The sequence below is a fragment of the Macaca mulatta genome, chromosome 1 (assembly GCF_049350105.2).
Source record: "Macaca mulatta isolate MMU2019108-1 chromosome 1, T2T-MMU8v2.0, whole genome shotgun sequence".
Taxonomy (NCBI): Eukaryota; Metazoa; Chordata; class Mammalia; order Primates; family Cercopithecidae; genus Macaca; species Macaca mulatta.
In genome coordinates, this window is record NC_133406.1 from 14,067,144 (window position 1) to 14,095,069 (window position 27,926).

Sequence of the window (27,926 nt, forward strand, 5' to 3'; positions counted from 1 at the left end):
GGTTGCAGTGAGCCACGATCACGCCACTGTACTCCAGTCCACTGAATCCTGACTCCAGCTCTAGGGTGGTGGAGTCTGTGTGCTGCTGTGTGCTGTGGCTGCTGTGGGCATCTCACTCTCCCCATCCCACTCCCACCATCTGCCCCGGCTTTCTCTGTGCCTCATTGTCCCATCAGTCAGGGAGACTCACCACACGCTATCATTGTAACATCAGTGTTGAACAGTAATCAAAACCCAAATAGAGATCTCCCCTCTGCTTAAAAAACATTCTAATAATATTCCAAGGTCAGGGCCAGTAGTATAAAAACATTGTTCTCATTAATGTGCACACATGTATTGAATGTACATGCTTTATTTTGACTCAAATTTTCCAACATGGGTCTAACTGTGAATAGCTGAAGATACCTTTTTTTTTAGTTTTGCACTTTTTTCTTTTTTTTTTTTTGAGATAGAGTTCGCTCTTGTTACCCAGGCTGGAGTGCAATGGCATGATCTTGGCTCACTGCAACCTCTGCCTCCCAGGTTCAAGTGATCCTCCTGCCTCGGCCTCCTGAGTAGCTGAGATGACAGGTGTGCGCCACCACGTCCGACTAATTTTGTATTTTTAGTAGAGACGGGGTTTCACCATGTTGGTCAGGCTGGTCTTGAACTCCTGACCTAGGCTTAAAAAACATTCTAATAATATTCCAATATCCACCTGCCTAGGCTTCCCAAAGTGCTGGGATTATAGGCATGAGCCACCGCGCACAGCCTTGTTTTGCATTTTTTATGGATACAGAATATTTATACATATTTATGGGGTAAATGTGATATTTGGATACAAGCATACAATTGTAGTGATCAAATTATCATATGTAGGATACCCGTCACCTTGAACATTTATCATTTATTTGTGTTGGGAACATTTCAAATCTTCTAGCTATTTTGAAATGTACAATATATTATTGTTAACTATAGTCACCCTACTGTGCTATCAAATACTGAAACTTATTCCTTCTATCTAACTATATGTTTGTATCCACTAACCAGGCTCTCTTCATCCTTTCTCCCACCCTTCCTAGCCTCCGGTCTCTATCATTCTACTCTCTCCCTCTACGAGACAAACTTTTTTTAGCTCCCATGTAGAAGTGAGGTCATGTAATATTTGTCTTTCTGTGCTTGGATTATTTCATAAAATGAGCTGCAGTTCCACCCATGTTGCTGCAAATGAAAGATTTCATCCTTTTTTATGGCTGAATAATATCTCACTGTGTGTGTGTGTGTGTGTGTGTGTATACACCATATTTAAAAATTCAGTCTAGATGAATATGCGTTGCATGAATTCAGGCTTCCGGCAAAAGCATTTCATGGGTAGAAACATTGAAGGTTGTCCAGTTGGCAAGTGAAGGACAGAATAATTTTACTCGGGGCAGGACACTGGTGTGTGTGTGTGTGTGTATGTGAGACACTGGAGTATGACAAAATGTTTCCAAAGCTCAGCTCACGTGAGAGAACACCTTTGTCAGTACTTCCGGAGGTCTTTGAGTGGGTTTGGCCTCACAATATCCTTGCACGAATCTTGGGGCCCTTGTCAAGTTTTGGAAGTCTGTTTCAAGCCGTGATGATCTCTTTTTGTACTTTCTGCAGAAATTGGAGACCAAGGCTGATCTTGCTCTCTATTTACTTTTCTTTTCTTTCTTTCTTTTTTTTTTTTTTTTGAGGTGGAGTCTCACTCTGTCGCCCAGACTGGAGTGCAATGGCGTGATCTCAGCTCGCTGCAACCTCCGCCTCCCAAGTTCAAGCGATTCTCTTGCCTCAGCCTCCTGAGTAGCTGAGATTACAGGTGCCCGCCACCACGCCCGGCTAATTTTTGTATTTTTTAGTAGAGATGGGGTTTCACCATGTTGGCCAGGCTAGTCTCAAATTCCTGACCTCAGGTGATCCACCCGCCTCAGCCTCCCAAAGTGCTGGGATTACAGGCATGAGCCACTGTGCCCGGCCTCTATTTTCTTTTCATTAAATTCCAATTGAAAGTTGTCAATGAAGTTATAAAACTGATACATGCAGGATTCCAGAAAGAAAAGAAAATACAAGCAAGCAAAGTAAGGATTCTTCTTCTTCTTTGTTTTTTTTTTCTTTAAATAATGTTTGGCAAGACTGGCTAATTTATCATGAAATATCGGAATTGTCTTTTAATCTTCCCATGAAAACCTGTGTACTTCGGGACTGAGAGTCACATGAATCTTTGCCTGGCAGGAATGTAAATGTTTTAAGAAGGCTGTTGTCTTTTCAAGTTTGAGCCACAGCAGAAGCAGGAGGGCCTGTAGATGAAGGCTGGGTGGGGCCTGCTAATGTTCTGGGCAATTTCTAACTCTGACAAGACACAGATACCTCCCTCTCTTCCCCCTCCCCAAACATCTCCTGTCACCTTCAGTAGACCGCAGGCTCATGGGGGCCGTGGAGAGAATGCTCCCTTTTCCCTGTTCTGGCCACTTTGTCATGGCTGAGGGGCTGGAGGAGGCCCCCAGTTGAAGCCCAACCTATAGTTTACACCATGACGATTCCTTTATCCCTTTCTGTGTGGGGTGAGAGTGTGGGAAAGGGACACTCTGTGAATTTTATTTATTTATTTGTTTGTTTTTTTTGAGACGGAGTTTCACTCTTGTTGCCCAGGCTGGAGTGCAGTGGCACGATCTCGGCTCACTGCAACCTCCGTCCACCTCCCAGGTTCAAGCAACTCTCCCTCCTCAGCCTCCCGAATAGCTGGGATTTCAGGCATGTGCCACCACGCCCAGCTAATTTTTGTATTTTTAGTAGAGATGGGGTTTCACCATGTTGGCCAGGCTGGTCTTGAACTCCTGACCTCAGGTGATCTGCCTGCCTCGGCCTCCCAAAGGGCTGATATTACAGGTGTGAGCCACTGCCCTTGGCCTTCTATGTGAATTTTAAACTGTGCATGTCTGACCTGAATGCACAGCTCTCAGTATCCCCAGAACAGGGCCCTGCACCCATCTGATTCCTGAGACTGAGGAGGAGGAAGGGGATGGAGAGAACAGAGCTTCATCTGAGGGTGGTCACATGGCCAGGTGCTAAGGAGCCTGTGTCAGCCAAAATGGAGGAAGAAACAGGCGTTCCTGCCTTTCCTGTTCTCTCTGTCCAGCCCAGCAGGTCCACTTGAATGCCCACCGACGGCTGCAGGTTGAGGTTTTGCCTTTGGCCAGTGTTGTCTCCAGCCAGGTAGACACCCATGGGGAGAGGTGAGGCTGCTAAGTGGGGCACCAGGCTCGGAGTCAGGAGGCCAGGCTCAGGCCCCAGGGCGGCTACATTATTAGTGCTGCTATTTGGCATTTGGCAAAGTGTTTCTCATCTCCAGAGACAGGGTTTCACCACTTTGGCCAGGCTGGTCTCGGATTCCTGACCTCAAGTGATCCACCCGCCTCAGCCTGTCCATGTAACTGGCGCTGTCCACGTCATCGAGGTCTGGTGGGGCTCCAGTGAGAATGGTGCTTGTGAACTGAAGAGCCGCGGCGCTGGTGTCAGGATTGGCTTTGCGGGGTTTTCTTCTGGCGGCTATAGATTAAGGTTGAGTAGGACCAGGGCTTGTCTGGAAATGGGAAAATCCAGATTTTCATAGATTTTTAGTACATTAGAGCTGGATGGAAACTTAGCAAATATTTACTCCAATTCCACCATTGGACAGATAAGGAAACTGAGTCTTAGAGTCTTAGAGAAGGGAAGTCACTTGAAAGGTTGTGCTCGGTCATTTGAACGGCCCTGGGAGAGGCCCTGGGGAAACTCTACTCCTTAAGTGAGGCCACATACCAGGGAGACCTTGCCCTGCCAATGGAGAGTGTTGTTCACTCAAAAATACAACTAAGCCAGGCGTGGTAGCTCATGCCTGTAACCCCAGCACTTTGGGAGGCTGCAGCGGTGGATCACTTGAGGTCAGGAGTTCAAGACCAGCCTGGACAACATGGTGAAACCCGATCTCTACCAAAAATACAAAAATTAGCAGCGCCTGTAGTCCCAGCTACTTGAGAGGCTGAGGCAGGAGAATTGTTTGAACCTGGGAGGTGGAGGTTGCAGTGAGCCGAGATCGTGCCACTGCACTCCAGCCTGGGCAACAGAGCAAGACTTTGTCTCATAAACAAAAACAAAAAAACAAAAATAGAACTGATGATATGAAAGGCAGATGGCAGAGCTGAAAGATCCAACCCCTACAGGAAGAACAGAGGCCCAAGGGAGAAGACCCGGGATGGGATCCAGGCGGTGCTACTGTTACTATTTCTCATGGCAAGTCTCTTGACCTTATGACTACAGGTGAGCCGCGGCGACTCTTCCAACTCCCAGAGCAGCCTGGGGATCAAAGCTGCCTGTTAGTAGCCACTCCTCTCAGGCAGGCAGGAGCCAGGAGGAAGCCGTGACTCACAGGTACTGCCTGCTGGAGAGCTGTTTCACTGCAGCAAATTGCTCTGGTGGAGAATTATAGGTGTGGAAGAGACGAACCTTAAAGGCTACAACTTTATAGGACGTGAATAAAGGCTGATGCATGGTGCTTCCTAACAAAATAAGGGGAAGCTGCGGCTCCTGACCTCATCCAGAGAGGTCTTGACTTGTTCAGTGAGGCTTGGGATGCTGGCGTTGTCCGGGATGCACGCAGCACGATACCAGAGACCTAGGAGCAAATGAGAAACCCAGGCACCAGGCCAGGAGAACAGGGCTTCATCTTGTCGGAAGATCTGGATACGTGCAGGCTCTGCGCTTTCTTTGCTTTGAGACAACTGACACCTGCAACTCCGGTCACACAGGGACAGCTGGGGAGGGACAGCTGTGTCCTTGCTATTTCAGGCATGTTGAGAAAGTCGGGAAGGAAAATAATCTCTCATTCTGTCATGTACCCACCCCCCCCCACCCTAAAACATACACAAACCTATTGCGGCCGTGAGCCTCTCTGGCGAGATCTCTCGAGGTATCTGTACTCAGCCTTGTTTTACTGGCATTGATGACACGTCTTCCTGGCAAACCTGTATTATCCATTACAGCGGAACATAGGTTCTAGTGTCTTTACTGGAAGAAAACGATTCCTCCCTTCGTTGCTCTAGTCTGCTGGACACAGTGTGGGGACGGATCAAAAAGACTGAGAAACCCCCGAGAAACAGGCCCCAGTTTCAGGCCAGGGCTGCAGGGTTGGGGCTCTCGGCTCACTGTGCAGGAGGAAGAGGAAGAGGAGGGAGAAGACGGCCCTCTGGTTTCCTTGAAAATCACATGGGAAGGTTGGAAAATGGAAGTCCAGGAGATGGAGTGTGGAAGTTTCTGCAGCCAGTACCGAAGCCCAGACTGTGAAGGGAATGGCTGTGTTTCTTCTGGAAGCAGCCAGCACACAGTCCCAGAAGGACTCAGAACTGCTGTAGACTTTTCCTGAAGGGGAGGACTGCCCGCGGCTCATGTCAGCAAGGAGAGACTACCTTGTCCTCTGAAAGCGAGTCAGCCTGCGGAGCTGAGTCAGAGGCAGTGCTGTTGCTCACCCTGGAGCACGGCCAGGACGCGAGGGCTGGACTTTGCTAAAAATAAGCCATTCATGTTTGGACATCACGCTCTGTCTCCTCGGAGCCCTGGCACTTGGCGTTGTGCCATGTCCCGTGGCGCCCTGTGGTGTCCTGTGGGTCGAAGCCAGGGGCTGACTCAGGACCGGGATGTTCTCTGGACTCTTTTTCTGCCGGGTTGGGTGCAGCGGAGGCAATGCTTGGTGATGAGTTTCCGCCATCGCAGCTCTGGGCCATGCCAAGGGCAGAGGCCGTAGTGGGAGACAGAGCGGGAAGAAGTTGCTGCTCAGGCAGGAGCTCACCCAAGGATGTCACTGGGGTCCTCTCCTCTGAGGGTCTGTCTTTCCTGGCCCTTTGCTGCCCCAACACCCCAGAAGCCAAGATGTTTCCCTGACACAGCCCTTCCTAAAGCTGAACACTTTCACCAGCTCTAAGGGAGTGGAGGAAGTGAGCAACTGTTTCCCCCCATAAAAAGAACTTTAAGGTATACTCATTGTTTAAAAATCAAACACAAAAAGAAAATACAAGGAAGAAAAAATACCATCTATTATCTTCCTTCTCCCATAACTTTCTAGAGGAAAGATACATAGTTTTCAACGCACATTTTTGTACACACATTCAGGTGAATACATTTTGCTTTGATGAGAATGGGATTGTGTCAACATTTTCCAACTGATTTTCTTACTTTGTAAGAGATCACGGACTTTTGGTAACCGTAATTACAGACTTACAGGATCATTTAATAGCTTCATTTAGGGGAAGCATAATTCAATCTAGGCGTCGACAAACTTTTTCTGTAAATGGCCAGATAGTAAATATTTTTGGCTTTGTGGGTCAGACGGTCGTTGCTGCAAATACTCAACTCCGTTATTCTAGCTCCAAACTGGTCAAAGACGTAAATGACCAGGTGTGGCTATGTTCCAATAAAACTTTATTCACAACATAGGTCCTAGACTTGGTTTTGGCCCACTGGCCCACTTGCAGACCTGTGATTTAACCTGTCACCTACTGATGGACATTTAAGAAGTTTCCAATGTTTTGCTATTAAAAACTGAGCCGAGATGGCACCATTGCACTCCAGCCTGGGCGATAAAGCCAGACTCTGTGTGAAAACAACAAAAAACAAAAAACAAAAAAACCAGCACCTAAATATGCCTTTGTATGTGTATGTATATGAGCAGGTGTATGTTTGTATATATGCATATACAGACATACACACATAGTATATACATATATACTGTTTATATGTGATTTATATATAAACAAGATTCATACACACAGATATATGGTGTATATCTATGCATGTGTGTGTGTGTGTATATATATATACACACACCTATATATATATCTTTCTCTAATGGCATCCCTAGGATAAACTGTAAGATATATTTTTCCCGGGATATCAGAGAGACAGTTGTAAACCAACCGCGGATTCTGTTTACCCCGATGAGTTCATGAGCTTCCTTCCATCTCTGATTTTTCTAATGAATGCATTTTGCCCAGGCCTTGATAGAAAAACTACTTTGAAAACAGTCTGCTTCAGGTCTCCCCCGTAGGGATGATGCTGCGTTAGAGGATCCTTCCTCCAAGCACAGGCTGCCCAGGGAGCTTGTTTTTGATGGATGTCAGCAGGCTGGGTGGCTTCCTGGGAAGTTCGGAGGAAGTGGACTCCCTCCAGGACAGAGAGCTTTTGGGGTTCTGGGCGTAGGCTGGAGCCCATCAGGGCCCTGGTAGCCCTGAAGCCCGCCTAGCCTCTGAGAGACATGTGTGGTGCATGCGTTTTTAATAGAACACCCGTTACAGGGAGGGGACCAGGTGGAAAATGTATTGAGGACAGCCTCTGCCCTCCAAGAATTTTCTCTTTGCTGTGAGAAGCAGAGCCACCCCCACCAAGCATTCCCCGCTGCTGTGAGAGGCAGCATCAAGCGGGTCTGTGGGAAGGGTCCTGGTGGGATCTGGTCGACAGGAGGGTGCTGCTTCCTTCACTTTCTTCTTGGGAGGAAGTCAACATTCTCTGGCATCCACTCATTCTGCGGAGTTAGCAGGGGCTGGTTACAGACGGCGGTGCCAGTGGGAGAAGGTTCAGGGTTGAGTTCTGGAGAGAAGGCAGGGCATGAATTGGCAAGAAATAAGAAGAGGAAGTTAAAAGGAGCACTGAGGTAAGAGAGAGGGAAAGGGGTTCAGGGTGACACTCACTGTCACTGCCAAGGGTTGTTGGTGGAACGCCGAGCTTCTTGGGGCCTGGGTGTCCTCCTCCGTAATGAGAGGGCCTAGGAGAAAGCTCACCTTCTAGCTGGTTCTCTAAGTAGCATGAGTTAAACTGGAAGAAAATATGTACATGTGTGCACGTATGTGTTCATGTGTGCCTACAGGTGTGTGATGCATGTGTGTGAATGTAACAAACACATAGTCTTTTAGATTTAGGATCAATTAGTAGGAGGCATCCTGGCCAGTCCTTGTGCATCTCTGCTGAACACATGTGTTACATCAGGACAGGGCTGGGTGGCTCGGGGCTGGAGCCATATAAGCCAGGTGTGGGGCCAATGGGATCTGTGGAGAATGTTTAGTTCACCCTGAGAACCCTGGGGCCCTGCTTTGAAGGCCTCCAGGGCCCACTCGGAATAGAACTCATGGTCCTAGGAGGAGAAAGAGTACTTGGTTTGAGTCTGAGAAGCCAGTGGAGGTTCAGATCAGCTTGTGTGACAGTTGCTCTTCGGGAACTGGGAGAGTAAAGTGTCAGATCCAGGACCTGGTGATTTGCAATGAAACCACCACAGTGTGGCTGGGAACCGGCCCTGGCAGGAGGCAGGATTCCGCCCTCCTCCACAGGCCACCTCCACGCTGTGTCTTCCTCCCCCGGTTTGCTGGGAGTGAAGGGATCATGGTCCCCATCACTGGGGGGCCTTGTCAATCATTCTGACTTTTAGTTCCAGAAAGGAAAAACCAACACCAGGTACTGCTGACTTCTCCCTTCACCTTCATGAAGGCCCCTTTTCCTTGAGTTCCATGACACCCTGTTGCTTTTTATCCTGTTCCCCTCAGGCCACAACTTCTGAAAATCCTTTGTTGGGGACCTTGTTCCTTTAATTGTGGGTGTTCTTTTTTTTTTTTTTTTGAAACGGAGTCTCGATCTGTTGCCCAGGCTGGAGTGCAGTGGTGTGATCTCGGCTCACTGCAACCTCTGCCTCCGGGTTCAAGCGATTCTCCTGCCTCAGCCTCCCAAGTAGCTGGGATTACAGGCACCTGCTACCACGCCCGGCTAATTTTTGTATTTTTAGTAGAGATCGGGTTTCACCATGTTGGCCAGGCTAGTCTCCATCTCCTGACCTTATGTTCTGCCCACCTCCGCCTTCCAAAGTGCTGGGATTACAGGCGCGAGACACCGTGCCCGGCCATTGTGGGTGTTCTTAGCACTCTATCCCTGGCACATTTGTCATTTAATCTTGCATTCTCCCCTCAAATCATCTCTGTGGCTTCCAATGCCATTTCTATGCCCATATGACTTTCAAATCACCATCTTCTGCCCAGCCTTCTCAGCTCCGAACCTGAGATCTCACAGGTGCACCCACCTCCACATACCCCAAACGCACCACCTCCCTTCCCAAACCTGTTCCTCCCCTCCAGCACCCCAGCTTCATAAACAGCAGCACCCTTCACCCTGGTTCTCAGGCTGGTAACTTGGGCTTCTTCCTCCACATCCTACTTCCTCCCACGCCTCACCTCCAGTAAATTCCACCTCTGGTCAATCCCAATAAAGATAATAGCTGGCTGGGCATGGTGGCTCATGCCTGTAATCCCAGCACTTTGGGAGGCCGAGGCAGGCGACTCACAAGGTTAGGAGATCGAGACCATCCCGGCTAACACGGTGAAACCCTGTCTCTACTAAAAATGCAAAAAACTAGTTGGGCATGGTAGCACATGCCTGTAGTCCCAGCTACTTGGGAGGCTGAGGCGGGAGAATTATTTGAACCCAGGAGGCAGAGGTTGCACTGAGCCGAGATCATGCCACTGTACTACAGCCTGGGTAACAGAGTGAGACTCCATCTCAAAAAAAAAAAGAAAAAAAAAATTAGCTGGGTGTGGTGGTGCATGCCTATAATCCCAGCTCCTTGGGAGGTTGAGGCACGAGAATCGCTTGAACCCAGGAGGTGAAGGTTGCAGTGAGCCGAGATCATGCCACTGCCCTCCAGGCTGGTGACAGAGCGAGACTCTGTCTCGAAAAAAAAGACAATAGCTGATGTTGGCTGAACACTGGCCATGTGCACAGAGCTTCATAAGCATAGTCTCCTTTAATCCCTGCCCCTCAACTCTCTATACAGTTGGCCCATGAACAATCTGGGCTTGAACTATGTGGGTCTACTTATATGCAGAGTTTTTCCAACCAAACGCGGATGGAAAATATAGTCTTCACAGAATGTGAAACCTGCATATAGAGCAGGGCTGACTGCAAATTTGAGTATGTGCAGGTGTGAGTATATATGGGGTTGCTGAAACCAATCCCCCTCGTATACTGAGGGCCGACTAGCAGGAATTCATATAACATTATTTAGTATATGAAGAATCTGAGGTGTGCAGGGGCTTCCTGACTTGCCTGAAGTCCCAGAGAGATTTAACTCAAGACCATGGGATCCCCAGACTCTCCAGGTTACCAGATACCCCTGAACCTCCATGGGGGCTGGTGCACTGCCTCTTGCCTGGGTATTGGCCCTGCCTCGCCTCTTCTGCATGCAGTAGCCAGAAGGAACTCTCAAAATGAAACCCTGATGTTGTCACTCCTCTCCCTAAACCCTTACAGTCTCCCCATTGCTCCTGAAATGAAGTCCTTATTTTTCTTTTTTTTTTTCTTTTCTTTTTTTTTTTTTTTTGAGATGGAGTTTCACGCTTGTTGCCCAGGCTGGAGTGCAACGGCACGATTTTGGCTCACTGCAACCTCTGCCTTCTGGGTTCAAGTGACTCTCCTGCCTCAGCCTCCTGCGTAGCTTGGATTACAGGCATGTGCTACCACACTTGGCTAATTTTTGTATTTTCAGTAGGGTTTCATCATATTGGTCAGGCTGGTCTCAAACTCCTGACCTCAGGGGATCCACCCACCTTGGAGTCCCAAAGTCCTGGGATTACAGGCACGAGCCACAGTGCCAGGCCCAAAGTCCTTATTTTTCAACAAGCATTAATTACAGGCATTGAAGACACTGTGGTGAACGAGACATGTTCCTGCCCTCATGGAACTTACATCCTAGACTGATGACAGGTAATAACTGAATAAATGGACAACTTAATTGCAGAGAGTGATAGGTGATACTGAAGAAAATAAGGCAAGGTAAGGGATGGAGAGTGACCTGGGCGGAGGTGAGTATTACGAGAGATGGTCTAAGAGGGCCTCCCAGGGGAGATGACAGTGAAACTGAGATGGAATGAAGTTAGCCCCTGCAGTAAGGGGAAGGAGCATTATAGCTGAAAGCAAAAAGCCTGTGCAAAGGCCCTGTGGTAGGAATGAGCTTGGAGTAATTGAGAAATAACAAGAAGCCCTGGGTGGCGAGAGCTGTGTGAGAAGCACGGAGAGTGATAGGCAGAGGGGCTGATTGGTAGCCAGGTGGCCCTGGCTGGCCACAGTAAGGAATCTGGGTCTTATTTGGGATGTGACGGGAGGGTTTAAGTGCACACTGGGAGGTGTAATAACCTTCTGGCTGCTGTGTTGGGACTGAGTACGTGGGTGGTAGTACAGAGAGCAGTGACAAGTTTCCTTTCATGCTCCAGGGGAGAGACAATGGTGAGGAGGTGGCAAGAAAGCACAGTCCTGGCTGCAGGTGTCGAAGGTTAAGCCAACCTCTCTGAGTGAAGGGGTAAGGGGGGTAGGGAGGGGCAAGAGCAGAGTCAGGATGTCTAGTGGGCTTTGCTCTGAGTTTACTGAATCAAGGGATGAGGGTATGTGAGTCTGAAGCTCTGGGGTGAGGATGAGGCTGGAGATTCAAATTTGAGGGGTGCTGGAGAGAGATGGCCTGAAGACCACAGAGTGAGCTCAGTGGGTCCCGTGGTTGATCCCCTGAGTCTAGAAGACTCTTTGGAGGGCTTTTTGCTACAAAGGAGAACAGAGCAATGGAGAGCGTTATGGGATAAATTGTGTCCATCTCAAAGGATGCTGAAGGCCTGACCCCCAGCACCTGTGAATGTGAGCTTATTTGGAAACAGGGTCTCTGAAGATGATGAAGCTGAGGTCATTAGAGAGGGCCCTCATCCAATATGACTGAAGGAAATTTGGACACAGACACACGCAGAGGGAAGGCGATGTGAAGACACACAGGTTGACAGTCATCTCCAAGCCAAGGAATGCCCGAGGCTACCAGAAGCCAGGCGAGGAGTCAGGGCTCAGAGTCTCCTTCGCACTCTCCAAAGAAATCGACCCTGCTGACACCTTCATCTGGGACTCCCAGGCTCCAGAACTGGGAGACAGTGTCTGTTGTTTAAGCCACTGAGTCTGCAGTACTTTGTAACAGCAGCCCCAGGAAGCTAATAAAAGGAGATAGCTGACATAGATGTGGAATTCATGTTTTTTTTTTTTTTTTAAATAGGGAAGACAGAATAGCATGTTTATAGGAAAACAAGAATGATCAGTGTTGAGGAAAAACAGGGCATGTGGGAGAGCAGAGGGAGGGTTCTCTGCAAGGCACCAGGCTCTCTGTGTCCTGGGTTTTTGCACATGCACCACCTCCCCTAGTGCCCACCTGTCCAGGCCTCAGCTAATGGCTCCGCCTCTCCAGGTAGGTCTGGAACTCTCCTCGGTGCTCTGACCACACTCGCTACCTTCTCCATTTCTGCACTGCCTCGCTGTCTTGCAATTGGTTGTTGCATGCCTACATCCTGTCTCCTCCCCTGCCCCGAGCTTGGTAGGGACTCAGGCACGGATGCTGTGTCTTGCAGAGAGCCCAGCCCACAGTAGGAGCTCCGTGAACACTATGTTTTGTTTCGTTTTTGAGACAGGATCTCACTCTGTTGCTCAAGCTGGTGGGATCATGGTTCCCTGTAGCCTCAACCTCCTGGGCTCAAGCGATCCTTTCACCTCAGCCTCCCCAGTAGCTGGGACTACAGGCAGGAGTCACCACACCCAGCTAATGCTTTTTTGTTTTGTGTAGAGACAGGATCTCCCTATGTTGCCCAGGCTGGTCTCCTGAGCTCAAGTGATCCTTCCACCTGGGCCTTCCAAAACGCTGGTGTTACAGGCATGAGCCACTGTGCCTTGCCATGAACACTGTTTGAATGAACAAATGTGATGTCCCTCTGGGTTGCTTTTGTCCATGTGGCACTCATTTTAGAGCTCATTTTGGAAAATTGGTGCTGGAATGTCATTCCATGCTCCCCACCGACACATGTTGGTTTTGACCCAGGTTTATTCAATGCTTTGGGGGGCTATAAATCTGGAGACAGCTCCACCAGGAACTTTCAACTGGGGGCAGCCCCTGTGAACTGCCTAAGCTTGAGCAAGTTACTTAACCTCCATGACCTTTGGTTTTTCCATTAGTCAAACAGGGCAAAGAGCTGCCCTTTCTCTCCCTCACGATGGAGGATGTGGTAGCTCCGGCTAAGTTCTGAAGCAGAAAAGTGGGCGGGCGCATTCGTGACTCTGCATAGGCTCTAAATTAAAGGCACAATCAATGGCTCCCAGAAAAGAGCTGTATATACACAGCTCTGTATGTACAGAGAAGGGGAAGGCTTAGCCACTCAGGGTTCTTTATTCACAACTCTGAAACTTTAAGACATTTAATCAAATGTTTAAAAAGCTGTGATAAAATATGCAAAACATAAAATGTACCACCTTAACCATTTCTAAGTGTACAGCTCGGTAGAGGTATGTACACGTACATTCATGTTGTTGTACAACCATTACTACCCCCGTCTCTAGAACTTTTTCATTTTGCAAAACAGAAATAACTCTATGAACCTCATATAATTGTGATCATGCAGTATTTATCCTTCTGCGACCAGCTTATTTCACTTAGCATCGTGCCTTCAAGTTCATCCATGTTATGGCAAGTGCCAGAATGTTCTTCCTTTTTAAGGCTGAATAATATTCCATTGTGTGGATTTACCTCATTTGGTTTATCCATGCATCTCCTGATCTTCTGGCTATTACTGAGTCACACTGCTATGACATGGGTGTACAGCCAGCACTCTGAATTTGTTATCATGGCTCCATTTACATGCCTTTCTTGGTCCAGTTGTTTGATTCATTGAAGGGCACAAGAAACCTGGAAGAATCGTGGCTGTTGCCCCTACACAGTCTATGCTTTTAACTATTCTTTAACACAGGCAAACGTAGAGGGCTTTGTTGCTGGAGTTAAACACGAGATAATTTAAGGTATTATAATTCGTGAGTTAAGACTACTTTTTTTTTTTTTTCCTGGAGGATCATCTGTTTCATCTCCACTTGACTTTTTAAAAATGCTGGAACTGTCTTTTGATTGAATACAAAGCTTTTTTTTTCCCTTTGACGTTTATATGACTGAAGGTGGAAAAATAAGACCTTTGCTTATTAACAAAATGAATCAATCTCTTTCCCCCATGGGAACTTGAAAACAATTTAGAGACGAGAATAAACTTCAGATTTTCCTCTGCTATGAATTGGGTTGACCTTTCCTGCAGGTAAGATGTAAGACAGACCCAGCTGGGCTTGACAGAAAATGAGGTCACCCCAGGTACCGCTAGACTGAGCCCTGGCTGGAAGTGCCTTGCTCTGTAAGCCTCTTTGGGCGCTTCCACAGACAGGAAAGTTGAGGCCGGAGAGGTAAAGTGTGCTGGCGAAGGTCAGCCGGGGAGACAAAGACCAAGGGAAAATGGTGCTTAACTTCGGGCCCTTAATGAGGTTGCAGTGGACCGTGCTCCAGGCAGTAAATCCTCAAAGGCAGCGGGGCTTACTGTGTGGGGTTCTCTTTTCCCTTTTACTTCATAGGTGCCTGATGTATTTGGGGAAATTCCCCATAAGATGGGCACACGGTTAACCCCTCCTTTGTCTGACCGGTTTGCCCATTACACCTGCAGAGGCGGTGAGGACCCTGGAGTTTCCAGCTCTCTCTCCCGTGCAGCCTGATCTCTGGGCCTGCCGTGGGACTGGCTCCTGACTGGGAGTGTGAAGCGCAGAATAAACAAAAATAAAGAGACTGTGTTGGAAACGCGCGACTGCAGGGCTGAGAAGATACTCAGAAAAGTGGCCTCAGGCCAGCTCCTACTCTTTCCAAATATGCCAGGAATGCCGGGCCCAGAGGCAGGGGACAAAACAGGAGAAAGAAGGAAAAAGAACAGGCGTCACCAGGCCATAGTCTAGCCAGTCTACTTGTCAAAACAAAGCAGAAGAGAACTCCTAGCTCCAAATAAAAGTGGATCAAGAAGTTTCAGAACTCAGTAACAACTGTTACTAAAGTTTGCATCTAGAGATCCTGCACCCTGTCATCCACCCCTGCCCAGGGCTTTGCTGGGGGCATCACGACACAGGGTAGCGAGCCTAGCAGAGCCCAAACCAAATGTCTTAGTCTTTTCAGCATCCCATGTTTAGGTGAGGAAGCAACTCAGAGGAACCCTCGGATAAAGGATTTGTTTGGTACGGAGCGAGACGGAGCTCGTACCACGAGCACCGGAGCGAGCTGCTTGGGGCTGGGGATTTGGTCTGTGCGTGGTTTCCTAGTTTGAGATGGAGGATCATGACAAGGGACAAAAGGTCAAAGGGTACACCAGTAGGGGAGAAAAGCAAAACAAAAACAGGAAGTGGCCGGCTCAGGGATTTTCCATGAGAAAGCTGGGAAACAGGTCCTGGTAGAAAAGAGTGTCAAAAACCAGAATGACAACAAATTTAGTTTAAAGACCGTGATTGGCTTGATTTGTGAATCTGGCATCGAACAACACTTCATTCCACACAATGGAATAAGTGTTCCATGAGCTGAGCTGAAGAGGTTGGCTTTGTAGACAGAGAAGGACTGAAGAAAGCAGCAACAGGGAACAAAGAGTGTATTAGTTACTTTTCAAAGTTCCTTGTTCTTGTAAGGAAGGGACAGAGAGATAGAACAATAGGAAAATAACTCATTAGTTAACCTTGGGTGACTTCATGCTACCTTTTCTGTGGTAGGATTAAAGCAGAAAGAATTTCATTATCATTCTGATTGAAGATTTAAACTGGTCTTTTGGGAGATTGGCTGTTCTCGCTCTCTCTTGATTCTCAGAAGGTCAGATAACAACCTTGTTTTGGTTTGGTGGTATGGAACTTTAGCGTGGGTGACTCCAGTTTGATTTTTTTTTTTTTTTTTTTTGAGACAGGCTTTCAGTCTGTTGCCTTGGCTGGGGTGCAGTGGTGTGATCTCTGCTCACTGCAACCTCCACTTCCAGGCTCAGGTGATCCTCCTGCCTCAGCCTCCCGAGTAGCTGAGACTACAGGTGCATACCACCACACCTTGCTAATTTTTGTTATTTATTTTTATTTATTTATTTATTTATTTATTGAGATGGAGTCTCGCTCTGTCGCCCAGGCTGGAGTGCGGTGGCGCGATCTCGGCTCACTGCAAGCTCCACCTCCCGGGTTCACACCATTCTCCTGCCTCAGCCTCCAGAGTAGCTGGGACTACAAGTGCCTGCCACCACGCCCGGTTAATTTTTTTTTTTTTTTCTGTATTTTTTTTTATTAGAGATGGGGTTTCACCGTGTCAGCCCGGAGGGTCTTGATCTCCTGACCTCGTGATCCGCCCACCTCGGCCTCCCAAAGTGCTGGGATTACAGGTGTGAGCCACCATGCCCGGCCAATTTTTGTTTTTTTTTTTTTTGTAGATACGGGGTTTCACCATGTTGGCCACGCTGGTCTCAAACTCCTGGGCTCCATGATTCGCCTCCCTCAGACTCCCAAAGTGCTGGGATGACAGGTGTGAGCCACCGTGCCTGGCCCATGTTGATTTTTGGTCTGGTCTGTTGGACCCTAGTGCCGGAGCTTGGTTCAAAACAATGGCCTCCTATAATTTTTATATAACAAGAGAAAGAGAAAAAAAAAGAGCTCTTTGAATCCTCCAGAAGCCGCTTGAAATGTGAAATGGGGGCCTCCCGCGGGAGCCAGCTTGTTCAGGTACCAGGACACCCAATGGGGAGACAGAGTGGAGGACTCAACACCAGCTCCTTGCTGGCCTGACGCCAGCCTGGTCTCTCCCTCCTCCACTGTCCTCTTGGAAGGAGGGCTTTGTTACCTCTCGCGTCCCTTAGAGAAGTGTGTTTGTGTATGTCTTAATGCCAAAGCATGGAAAGGTATAAAACAGCCCAGAGAAAGCATTCCCACCTCGAAGTTATTATCCACAGATGGGATTTCTGCTGTATAAGGTCAGAGAGTATTCACAACTATCATTGCACAAATGGAAAAACATTTTTTTCACCAGCCTCTCACTTTTAGAACCAACTGACTCAGTCCTTTTTTTTTTTTTTTTTTTTTTTTTTTTGAGACGGAGTCTCGCTCTGTCGCCCGGGCTGGAGTGCAGTGGACGGATCACAGCTCACTGCAAGTTCCGCCTCCCAGGTTTACGCCATTCTCCTGCCTCAGCCTCCCGAGTAGCTGGGACTACAGGCACCCGCCACCTCGCCCGGCTAGTTTTTTTGTATTTTTTTTAGTAGAGACGGGCTTTCACCGTGTTAGCCAGGATGGTCTCGATCTCCTGACCTCATGATCCACCCGTCTCGGCCTCCCAAAGTGCTGGGATTACAGGCTTGAGCCACCGCGCCCGGCCGACTCAGTCCTTTTGGCACCAGAATTTGGAAGGGGCAAGGCCCAAGAGTTGTAGGTGGGTCAGGGTCTGTGGGGCATGTCTCTCGGGAGACCCCAGGACAAATGGGATGGGACAAATGCAGAGGATCCATGTCCTGGATCCCAGCCCTGGTGCTTTGCACACAGTGTAAGGCCTGACTCAGGGCGACAGAGGAGGTGCTGAGTACTTCTCAACTTGCATTAAAGTGCTCCCTGGGCCAAGCGCGGTGGCTCACACCTGTAATCCCAGCACTTTGGAAGGCCGAGGCAGGTGGATCACCCTAGGTCAGGAGTTTGGGACCAGCCTGGCCAACATGGTGAAACCCTGTCTCTACTAAAAATGAAAAATTAGCTGGGTGTGGTGGAACATCCCTGTAGTACCCGCTACTTCGGAGCTTGAGGCAGGAGAATCGCTTGAACCCGGGAGGCGGAGGCTGCAGTGAGCTGAGATCACGCCACTGCACTCCAGCCTGGGCGACGGACTCAGTCTCAAAAAAAAAAAAAAATAAATAAATAAAATAAATAAATAAATAAAAAAGTGTGCTCCTTGGCCACAACAGGAGAAAAAAATCTCCAGTTCCCTCCTAGCCTTGCTCCACCTTGAGATCTTATTTTAGTCTCTGGTTAACTAAGGAAGTCAGGACTTCATGCGAAAAGGGAAGAATGTGCCAGCATGTTTCGAACGCCATATATGCAAATGAGTCAGCAAAGTATGTTGCCGGCAGCCACCAGAGGTCAAATGTCAGCCTCCACACTCAACAATTATTTTGCTGAAAATACACTGCAAGCAGGGCAGCAGGAAATGAGTTGCAGCAACCTCGATTCTTCTGTGAAAGTTTCCAATTAGGAATTCAAAGAAGTTGCTGTTTAATGAAAAAGTGAAACGAATGGCTTTTATGTGCCTCTCCACTTCCTTGGTGGTCCCTGAGTAAGGGCTGGATCCATTGCCAGGAATATGGATGTCATTCAGTTCACCCAAGAGCAGGGGCGAGCAGAATCTAATGTAATGGAAAGGAAGTTGATCAGATCCTCAGGTTTTGGGGCTGGCAACCTATTGCCTGGGCCAAATCTGACCCACAGCTTGTTTTTGTAAATAAAGTTTTATTGGAACACAGCCATGCCCATTTGTTCACATTTGATCAATGGCTGCTTTCACAGTACAAGGGCAGAGTTGAGTAGCTGGGAGAGAGACCATGTGTACTGCAAAGCCCAAAATATTTACTCCATGGAGCTTTATAGAAAAAGTCTGCTAACTCATGCTTTAGTTCATCCAGTTTTAGTTTTCCTTGTGTGATGGGACCCCTTTGAAATATAGTGAAAGCTCTCTCTATATCCCCTTTCAGAAAAATGCATGACTTCCTGGTTAAGAATGCTCACATGTAACTCTAACTAGACTCTTCTACAGGGCCAGAGGCCATCACAGTATATTCTGGACCCCTCACAGGAACTGTTTCTGATGGTATGAAGGACATCTTCCACACTAACACCCACCCCTGCCCTGTACTGGTGCTAGATGCATTACAGCAAAAGCAACCTTGGATTACAGATGAAGAGACACAAGTTCTCTTGTGTCTGCCACCCTTATGCTGTGTGACCTTGAGTAAGTCACTTCACTTCTCTGAGCCTTGGTTCCGTCAAGCGTCAAATGGGGGCTTCTTAAGGATCTTTCTGGCTTTAGGTTTCTGTGATCTCCAAGGGTCTGGAATTTATTTCTGGAGCTGAGGAGAGAGGGGTTGTAAGTTATATATTTTCAAAACGTCTGAATTTGCTTGGTCACCCAGAGAGATCTGTGGTAGTTAATTTAGTTAATTCCAAGCTGGGATTTGATTACCACACTGGATACTTGGCATCTGTTGGAGAAAACTCTGTCATGTCCCTGTCTCCGCCCCTCCACCCCTGGTCAGCCATCCTGATCCATCAGGTTGCCACACAGGGACTGCGTAAGACAGTGTGAACATAATCCAGTTCAGCCCATCAGAGCTCTGGAAAAACAGCTTAGAGCCCACCACCTTCTGGTGGAATGTTCGCGGTAACATCTTCCATTAGAAAGAGAACATGTAAAACTTGCCTTGCACAGATACGATCTGTTAGGCAAACGGCTTTTGTATTAGTGTTGCGTTTGGCTTTAAAATGAAAAGAAATGTGTGCATATTTTCTCTTTTTTATAATTTTTTTTTGAGACAGAGTCTTGCTCTGTTGCCCAGACTGGAGTACGGTGGCGTGATCTCTACCCACTGCAACCTTGCCTCCCTAGTTCAAGCGATTTTCCTGCCTCAGCCTCCTGAGTAGCTGGGATTACAGGTGCATGCCACCACGCCTGACTAAGGTTTGTATTTTTAGTAGAGACGGGATATTACCATATTGGTCAGGCTGGTCTCGAACTCCTGACCTCAGGTGATCCATCCACCTCGGCCTCCCAAAGTGCTGGGATTACAGGTGTGAGTCACCACGCCTGGCCAATGTGTGTATATTTTCTGATCATAAGTATGCTTCATATGTATTGTAGGCAATTTTAAGAAATACAGAAAATGTGAGGAAAGTAAAAATCATCCCCAAATCCCACTCTGCAGAGGTGACCACTGTCAACGATTTGATAAGCCTCCAGGTGTCTCTTCTATGAATATGCATTCACAACAACATTTGTACATAAATGGGCTGCACATATTCTATCAGCTCCTATTTTTCATCTATCAGAATGATCCATGTGAATATCTTCCTATGGCTTTGGATGTAGATTTCCAACACTATGTTTAATGGTTGTGTAGTGTATGATTAAACATATTATAAGTCACTGACTCAATCACATCTAGGTTGTTTCAGCTTTATTTATTTTTTAGATTTATTTGCCACACTGTGATGACTATCTGTGCATTTTTTTCTAGTGGCTCAACTGAGAATAAATTCCTAGTTTTAAAATTAATAAGACAAAGGGTACTCACGAATAATTTTAATGTACAGGGTCAAATTTCTCCTAGAAAATGTATAACACTAAACATCTACCAATAATAAGGAGAGTTCCCGTTTCCACACACTCTGGTCAACACTAGCCGTTGACAATATTTAAAGTTTTGGCCAATCTGATAGGTTAAAACTGATGTTTTATTGTTGTATTGATTTGCCTTTCCTAGATCATTTTACTTTTGAATGGTACTGTTTATGGTTCAATAGAGGCAAAAATAATGACTTCATATGAGCGTATCATTACTACATGAGGAACTAAGACTGGCATGAAGGCAGACGTATGTTATTCAGAGAGCCATGGAGCCAGGTGCCCAGCACCGAAGAGTTTGATGACTATTTGAGGGTAATAATATTTTGTTGATTGATTTATGGACTCACTGGTAACTACTTTCAGGAACTGATTGAATGACATCTAGAAGCCTACATGGCTCTGGTTATAAAGGATGACAGGATGACATTTGCCTGTAACTGCAAGGCCACTTGCAGGCAGAATGCACTTCCTGTGTCTTGTTGATGTCTGTGCAAGATCCACCTGATCTAATCTACCTGACCTCCCTGGCGCAAGGGACCTTCTTGCTTCAGCCCCTCAAGTAGCTGGGACTACAGGCATGCACCACCACGCCCGGCTAATTTTTGTATTTTTAGTAGAGACGGAGTTTCACCATGTTGCCCATGTTGGTCTCGAACTCCTGGACTCAAGCGATCTGTCTGCCTCGGCCTCCCAAGGTGCTGGGATCACAGGCGTGAGCCATGGCGCCTGGCCTCCCTTGGTCTTGAACAGGTCTCCCCATTTCTTTCCCTCCTGGGATAGGAAGATGACAGCTTCACTTCAGCCAGTGTCATCAAGAATTTCTCTCCCTTCGGGATTGGAAGGTGACAGCTTCATTTCAGCCAATGCAACCAAAAGAGCCTTTGGAAAAGTCAGAAGATGCCTAATGCTGCCTGCGACCCAGTGCAAGGGGGAACTGGAAGCCCCCGGGGACGATGGTGTGGAAACTGAGAACATGGGGCGGCAACTCTGCCCTGCTGGCCTCCGTGGTGGACTCTTGCTATGATGACCAGCCAGGGTGGGAGAGGCCCGCTGCAGGGAGCTGCTCCTTCCAGGGCTGGCGCGCAGTGGTTTCCTGCCTTGCTAAATGGCCGTTGCTCGGTGGTGATGATTCATGGCATTTGGAAAGTGTGGCTGTGTTCTGAACAGGGAAGTGAAAAATAACACAGCCAAGGTCAGTGCAGGACAGGATAGGGGCTGTTACAAAATGTGCAGTTTTACTCTGAAAAATGCAGGGGGTGGGGAGCCACAGCCACAGTCAACCCGGTCCTGGCGGTTCACGCCGTGTGCGTGGGGCCCTGCTTGCTCTCCTTTAGAGCATCAACTTTTCCGAGTGTCAGTCACTAATTTGTCCCTTGGAAGCGGCTGCTGGTCTTGGCTGAGTGGCTGTGGGTAGAAGGAAGTGGATCAGTGATTCAGTGAGTGTCTGCTTCCTCTCTGACTCAGGATTGGATCTGTTTCTGAGGGTGGTGCCAGGGGGCACAGTGTGGCTTTAGCTAGATTCTTTGAACTTGGAATCAAACCTGAGGCTCTGACCCCTTGTAGCCACTGGCCCTCCCTTGACCCCTTTGGATGAGTGAGGGGGCTCAGCTGGGCCCTATGACCTTGCTCCACATTGAGTAAGCCCTTCTGACCCGAGGCCTTCCTGTGGTTTCCGCTGAGAGAGGCTAGTGACATAGAGAGCTGAGGCAACTGCTGGATCTGTGCCTGCCTCAAGGGCTCCCACCTTTTTGGGAGTTGCATTTGGGTGAGCAGCATGGTTCTGAGGGGCTCCACCTAGGCAGGTGCTAGACTGATGGAGGAGGTAGTTGAAGGAGGAGGTAGTTTTCTTGTGGTCCATTTGTCCATTTAGCCAGTGATACGATAGGAGAGGGTCAGGTGGGGAGCTGAGACATTCCGAAGTGAAAAGTCAGGATTGGTTTTTTATTCCAGAGCATGGAGTTTTCCAAGGATCTGTCGCTAGTGTGCCGTCTGAACAGCCATCGCTGCTGACACCTAAAACCTGTTCTAAGAAACACTCCAATTATTCAGATAATTGCTTGTGCCTAAGACTGTATAACCCTAAGAGTGGAGTGCAGGCTTGATAAAGAGTTGGAAGCCCTCTGGAAAACTGCTACAGGTGTTCTGTGTTCCGATGCCCTCCATCACCTTGCACAGTGGTCTCTTCTTCCAGCCCATTCTCTCCCATTTCCTCTTTTCTCCCTCCATCTCCTCCCATTTCCTTGGCCAGAGCAGAGGCTCGGCTGGTCTAGTTCCGGTAGGATGGCCGGCATCTGATCACCGCCCCATTCAACAAGGACTTGAGAGCTTCTCGAGAGAGAAATGCAAGTCAAACCAGCCAGGGCTTTTAAAAGGGGGCTTTGTGTGACCCCGGATACCTGCAACTCGGAGCCAACACTGCCATGTGCTCTCTCTTTTCTCACACCTCAACTTCCTCCAAGTGCTGATCTAAATCTCTTTGCTAAGCTTCCTCTCCATGGCAGGTAATGCACATGATGGCAGCTTTTGCTTATTGCACCTCATGACTTCACTGCCAGAAAGGGACAGAGAGAGGACTTCATGGCCTTCACTGGGGCCAGGTGACCATCATTGGCTCAATCACTGCGGCCCGGGAAGAGCTGAACTGATGGCTGCTCACATCTGGACTCTGATTTGTGCTAGGCAGGGAGTACTTTCCAGAAGAAGGGGGCCCTGTCCTGGGAGACGTACAATGGAGCCTACCACCCTGGGGCTGAGAGCTATTCCCAAGTCCCAAGGCACAGTGGGCCCTCCCCACTCGTCTCTGCTTCTCCTGCCTGGCAGTGAGGGGCATGGCCTGGGGGAGCGGTCACATCTGTCCACAGAGCCCATTGTTTTTTGGCTTGAAAATCCATAGGAAAATGGGTTTTTTTTTTCTCAACTCCTTTTTTTTGGAGTGAGGGCAGCAGTTGTGTGATTTTCTGAACGGAATGCCTTGGAGGATCTAAGCGGTGAGTGAAGGAAGAACAAAAGAACCATTCTCAGAAGCATGGCAAAAATGAAACCAAATAAAAACCCCATAAAAATCCCTACCGGGGCAGAGGAAATACCAAGCCAGTGCTTTTGGACTGCAGATTCTGTAATAAAGGAAAGACTCACGGATACGCTGTGCAACTTGCTTATGTTTGGACTGGAGGGAGAATGTGCAGGAAAACGATATAAAAGAGTCATCCAAGAAAGGGAGGCATCGCTGTGTGCATTTGTGTGGTGTGTTGTTGCAATTCAGGAGCGGACTAAGGACCGGGGATCATGGGGAGCCTGAAAGAGACTCTGGACAGGAACTGGTACAAAGTTTGTGCACAGCTGTGGAGATCAGATGACTGTCAGCTGGGCCTGCCCCCTGCTGCCTCTGCTCCATTGCAGGAGGAACTCTGACCTCGATTTAGTCACCAAAACACCCATCTGGAAAGCTCTTTGGAGATTGATTAAGTAAACACTCACAGCACAGATAATCATAACTGAGTGACGTAGCTGAATTATCTGCAGTGCGTGGAAGAATGCACTGATGACAAAGCTCAGGGGCATGTTCCCTCTCTGTTCCTCTAATTTGGCTTCCTTACTTAAGGGTGCAGTTTTGGGCACTGGGAGTGTTTTGAGGGGATGGCGGGGAGGATGTGGAAACTTTCACTCTCATTTGGCAGGGTGACACTATCCCGGGCACAGAACACCACCCGTCACCGCACTGCAGCTGGTGTGGCCTGTGGCAGGTAGCGCTGTCCGCACAGCTGACCTGAGATGCTGCCTATAGGGGGTTTCAGTTCTGCTTTGTGTCTGTGGGCTGCTGTGAGCCCACTTTGGGAAAGGTCTCACAGATGGGGAAGGCCTGGATTTCATCTGGGAGTGCCTCACCTCTCTGCACGGTGGTTCTGCTCCAGGCAAGAGCTGCTGGGCTTCTGTGGGCATGAAGCAGTGGCCACATTAGTTCCCTAATGATCTCTGCAGCTCCATGGGAGATAGAGATGGGAATAGGCTGTCAGCTCTGGACTCGGCTTCTGGACTCAGTATGCCTGGAGTTTGTTGAGTCCTCTGGATTCGGGGAGCAGTTTTGATGTTCATTCAATTCATTCATGATTGATCCATCCACCTATTCACTTACTCACCGGGGCTATCATTTCATCGTTCAGTCACATCGAGATGATATCTCCTCCACCTTTTCTCTCTCCTGCCTGGCACGATGCCAAGCTTCTGCCAGGGCCCTGCACATTTGTTGACATCTCTTCCTGCTCTGCCTTTGTTATGGTTGAATGGCTAACCCCCAGGACCTCAGAATGGGACCTTATTTGGTGATAAGGTCTTTATTTATTTATTTATTTATTTACTTAATTTTTGATATGGAGCCTCGCTCTGTCACCCAGGCTGGAGTGCAGTGGCACGATCTCAGCTCACTGCAACCTCCGCTTCCTGGGTTCAAGCGATTCTCCTGCCTCAGCCTCCTGAGTATCTGGGATTACAGGCGCATACCACCACACTGGGCTAATTTTTGTATTTTTAGTAGAGACTGGGTTTCATCATGTTGGTCAGGCTGGTCTCGAACTCCTGATCTCAGGTAATCACTTCGGTGATCCCAAACTGCTGGGATTACAGGTGTGAGCCACTGTGCCCGGCCAAGTGAGAGGGTCCTTGAAGAGGTGATTAAGTCAGAATGAGGTCACAAGGATGGGCCCTAATCCAACACGACTGGTGTTCTTCTAAGAAGAGGAGATGAGGACACAGACACACACCGAGGGAAGCCTATCTGAGGACACGGGGTGAAGATGGCCATTTCCAAGCCAAAGAGAGGCATCAGAAGAAACCAACCCTGCTGGCACCTACACCTCAGACTTCTAGCCTCCAGACCGTGAAGAAAGAAAGTTCTGTTGTTTAAGCCAGTCTGTGGCACTTTGTTATGACAGCCCGGGAAAACGAATACAGCCTTTCAACATGTTCGCTGAGCACATAGCCATCTGCAAGTTATTCTAGACGATCTACACACAAAAGTAGAGAAGTACAGGAAAAGAGGAACAGGAACGAGCTCATCTTTTCTTCTTCATTTTCTCCTCCCAAGCCCTCCCTACTCAGCCTCTCCTTACCTCTATCCTCAGCAGAAAGCAGAAACTTAGGGGGAAATGAAACAGAGGCTCTCCAGCAGATGCCACCTTACGGAAGCTCTGGAATAGAACGGAGACCCTTCAGTACAGAATCAGAAGCATCATTTTCTTTTGGCTGTCCCCGACTCTCCAAGTTTGTTTTTAGCTCACGTGTATGCACACACATGGCCAGAACACACGTGGCCTGACGAAGCAGCCACATGTGTGCATCTCAGGAAGCCTGGGAACAGGGACCCCAGCTGTTGTGGACATGCTGTGACTGTGTGGCTGGCAGTGTGTGTGCCAGTGTTTGCCAGTCCCAGCTTCATGGGGCATGGTGGCTTGAAAAGGCTGCAATAAAATGACTCTCTAGGGCACGAATTATGTCACTTCTTGCCCTTTGTGCGTAAAAATGATGGCAATGTTGTGTTTCCACACAATTGCTACAGGAGGACTGTCCTTTGATTTATGGCCCTGGCGGATGACTGTGTGCTCTGATCTCTTTATCTGCAGGAATCACGAGCTCATTTCATTGCGGAATCATCTTGGGATCTCTGGAAACACCTCCCAGTCTTCAAACCTGCTGTGCCTATTAACAAGCCAGGCCCGTTTAAAACAGGCTTAGTATGGAAGACTCAATATTCCTCGTTCTTCTACAGTATCTACCATTTTGGATCAAAGACATTTTTCACCACACAACACAATAATAATCCTGTCCCATTGGTCCTTTTGCAATCCTGGCTTAGTTCACGGATTTTAAAGGGAACTGGGATTCCAGGAGCTCAATCTTGACCAACTGGTCCCATGTTGCGTAGTACTGGGTCCCCAGAGGACTTTGGACAAGATGTGACTGCCAATGTGGCTGCAATCAGCTTCTTTGTGCGTGCTAGGGAGTGAAATTTGCACGTCACGGTCACTTTTCCCTCATATCCATAGTGGTGTTTCTGAAGTCTCGTGGCATTTCTTCATTTAATGTTGATGTTAAAACAAGCTTCCTTTTCTTTTCTATGTCTATTCCAGTGATGTTCTGAAAGCCAGCCCAGTAACAGCGTCCCAAAGCCCCCATATGCTCAGCTTCTCCTGCCCCACCTCCTCCTGCAGTGCCTTCCTTTCCTGGCCTCCATTTTGGCCCCTCGGCCCTGCCTTCTTCCTCTTGCTCCCTGCTTATTCCCAAGCAGACTCCTCTTACTTGTTGGCACCTTGGGTGTGCCCTACTCCTGAGGTTAGCTGCGTTTTAGATGAGTGGCTTCTGAATATCCTAAGCTTTCAAAATCCAAAGAAATTCTCTCCCAATGCTTGAATGGAGCCAAGGTTTTCTACCTGGACTGGTTGGGCAGACAGGTCTACTCTGCTTACTCACATAACCAGGCCAGGTGATCTGCCGGGTTCTAAGCAGCACCCCTTCCTCGGTGTGTGTCTGTCTGTATGTTTGGCTGATGTGCAGACGCCTTCTCAGGTAGGTCTGGGGTGATGCAGGCTCCTATCACTCAAGGGTATTTATTATGAATCTCGCTGCAAGTGGAGACTGATGTGGGCTCTTAGTGCCATCTCACTGCCACCTTCCCTTAGCCCCAGAGCTGTATTTACTAGCTAGCCAATAAAAACAAACAAATACTACAGCTCTACACGCGCTCAAATCCTTGCGCTCTTCTATGCTTTCATTTCATAAATGTTGGTACATCCAGAGAACTGAACTGAGCCCATAGCCATGTACATGCTTTTCAGTGACCTGATCACTTCCAATCTGCTCCAGCCAATGAGGATTCAGAGCAGTGACCCTTCGATAAAAGGCTTCATTTGGCATGAGTCATCCGTGGAGACATCCAGCCCACTTGGTCTGTGTTAAGTGCCTGGTTCCTGTAAATATTGACAGTCAGAAACCATCCCAAGAGCTACCATGCAGTGATCTGGAAGGTAACGTACACGAACATGACCAGTGATTAGGCAATGCTGAGATTATTTGCTGAGATTCAGCCACTGATAAATATCATCCCATTATCTCTCTTCCCAATAGCGGCTCATTTACTTGTGTGTGATTCATAGTTGATATTTTATGGGGTCTGATTCAGCAAGGAAAGTTTGCTGCAGCAGAGAACAACATCCAAGGCCACTTCAACTTCTAGAATACTGGCTTCTCAACAAGAGTGGCCTGGAAAAGCTAAAGGGGGCGTGGAGGGATACAGAGCAAAAGGGTGTTTGTCACCAGTCAAAGCCGATGTGTTAAAACCCACTTATCCCCATAGGCATACTTCCATTACTGTTTATCTGTGGATGCCAGTGACCTGCAAGAGCCTCCTCCTCCTTGTTCAAGTCACGTTGGGCTTGTTAACTCTACCTCAAAGAAGGGGCAAGGATAAACCTCTACCCATGCAGAAGGTGATTTTACCTTTTGCTCTCCCTTTCTGATTGCTTAAAATAAATGTATCATTACCTGAATGTCTACTGATGCTTTCCAGTGGTTTTGACCGCTTGGTTTATTGTGTTTTATTATGTACAGGAACTTTGCATGTGAACCCTAGTCTTTATGAATGCCCTTTGTTTATTTCCTACATTTG

At 48.1% G+C, this 27,926-nt stretch overlaps 2 long non-coding RNA genes across 2 annotated transcripts; one reads left to right on the forward strand and one right to left on the reverse strand.

Annotated features, from left to right (window-relative positions):
- Window positions 1-336: 336 nt before the first annotated feature.
- On the reverse strand, window positions 337-27,820 carry LOC144340225 (uncharacterized). Its single transcript, XR_013416020.1, has 3 exons — window positions 25,375-27,820; window positions 4,910-7,617; window positions 337-3,583 (listed from the first exon to the last, which is right to left on the reverse strand). It is a non-coding gene; the product is annotated as an uncharacterized LOC144340225 (long non-coding RNA).
- Window positions 1,944-12,184, forward strand: LOC144340226 (uncharacterized). Its single transcript, XR_013416021.1, has 3 exons — window positions 1,944-2,081; window positions 4,300-7,681; window positions 11,709-12,184. It is a non-coding gene; the product is annotated as an uncharacterized LOC144340226 (long non-coding RNA).
- Window positions 27,821-27,926: the final 106 nt, after the last annotated feature.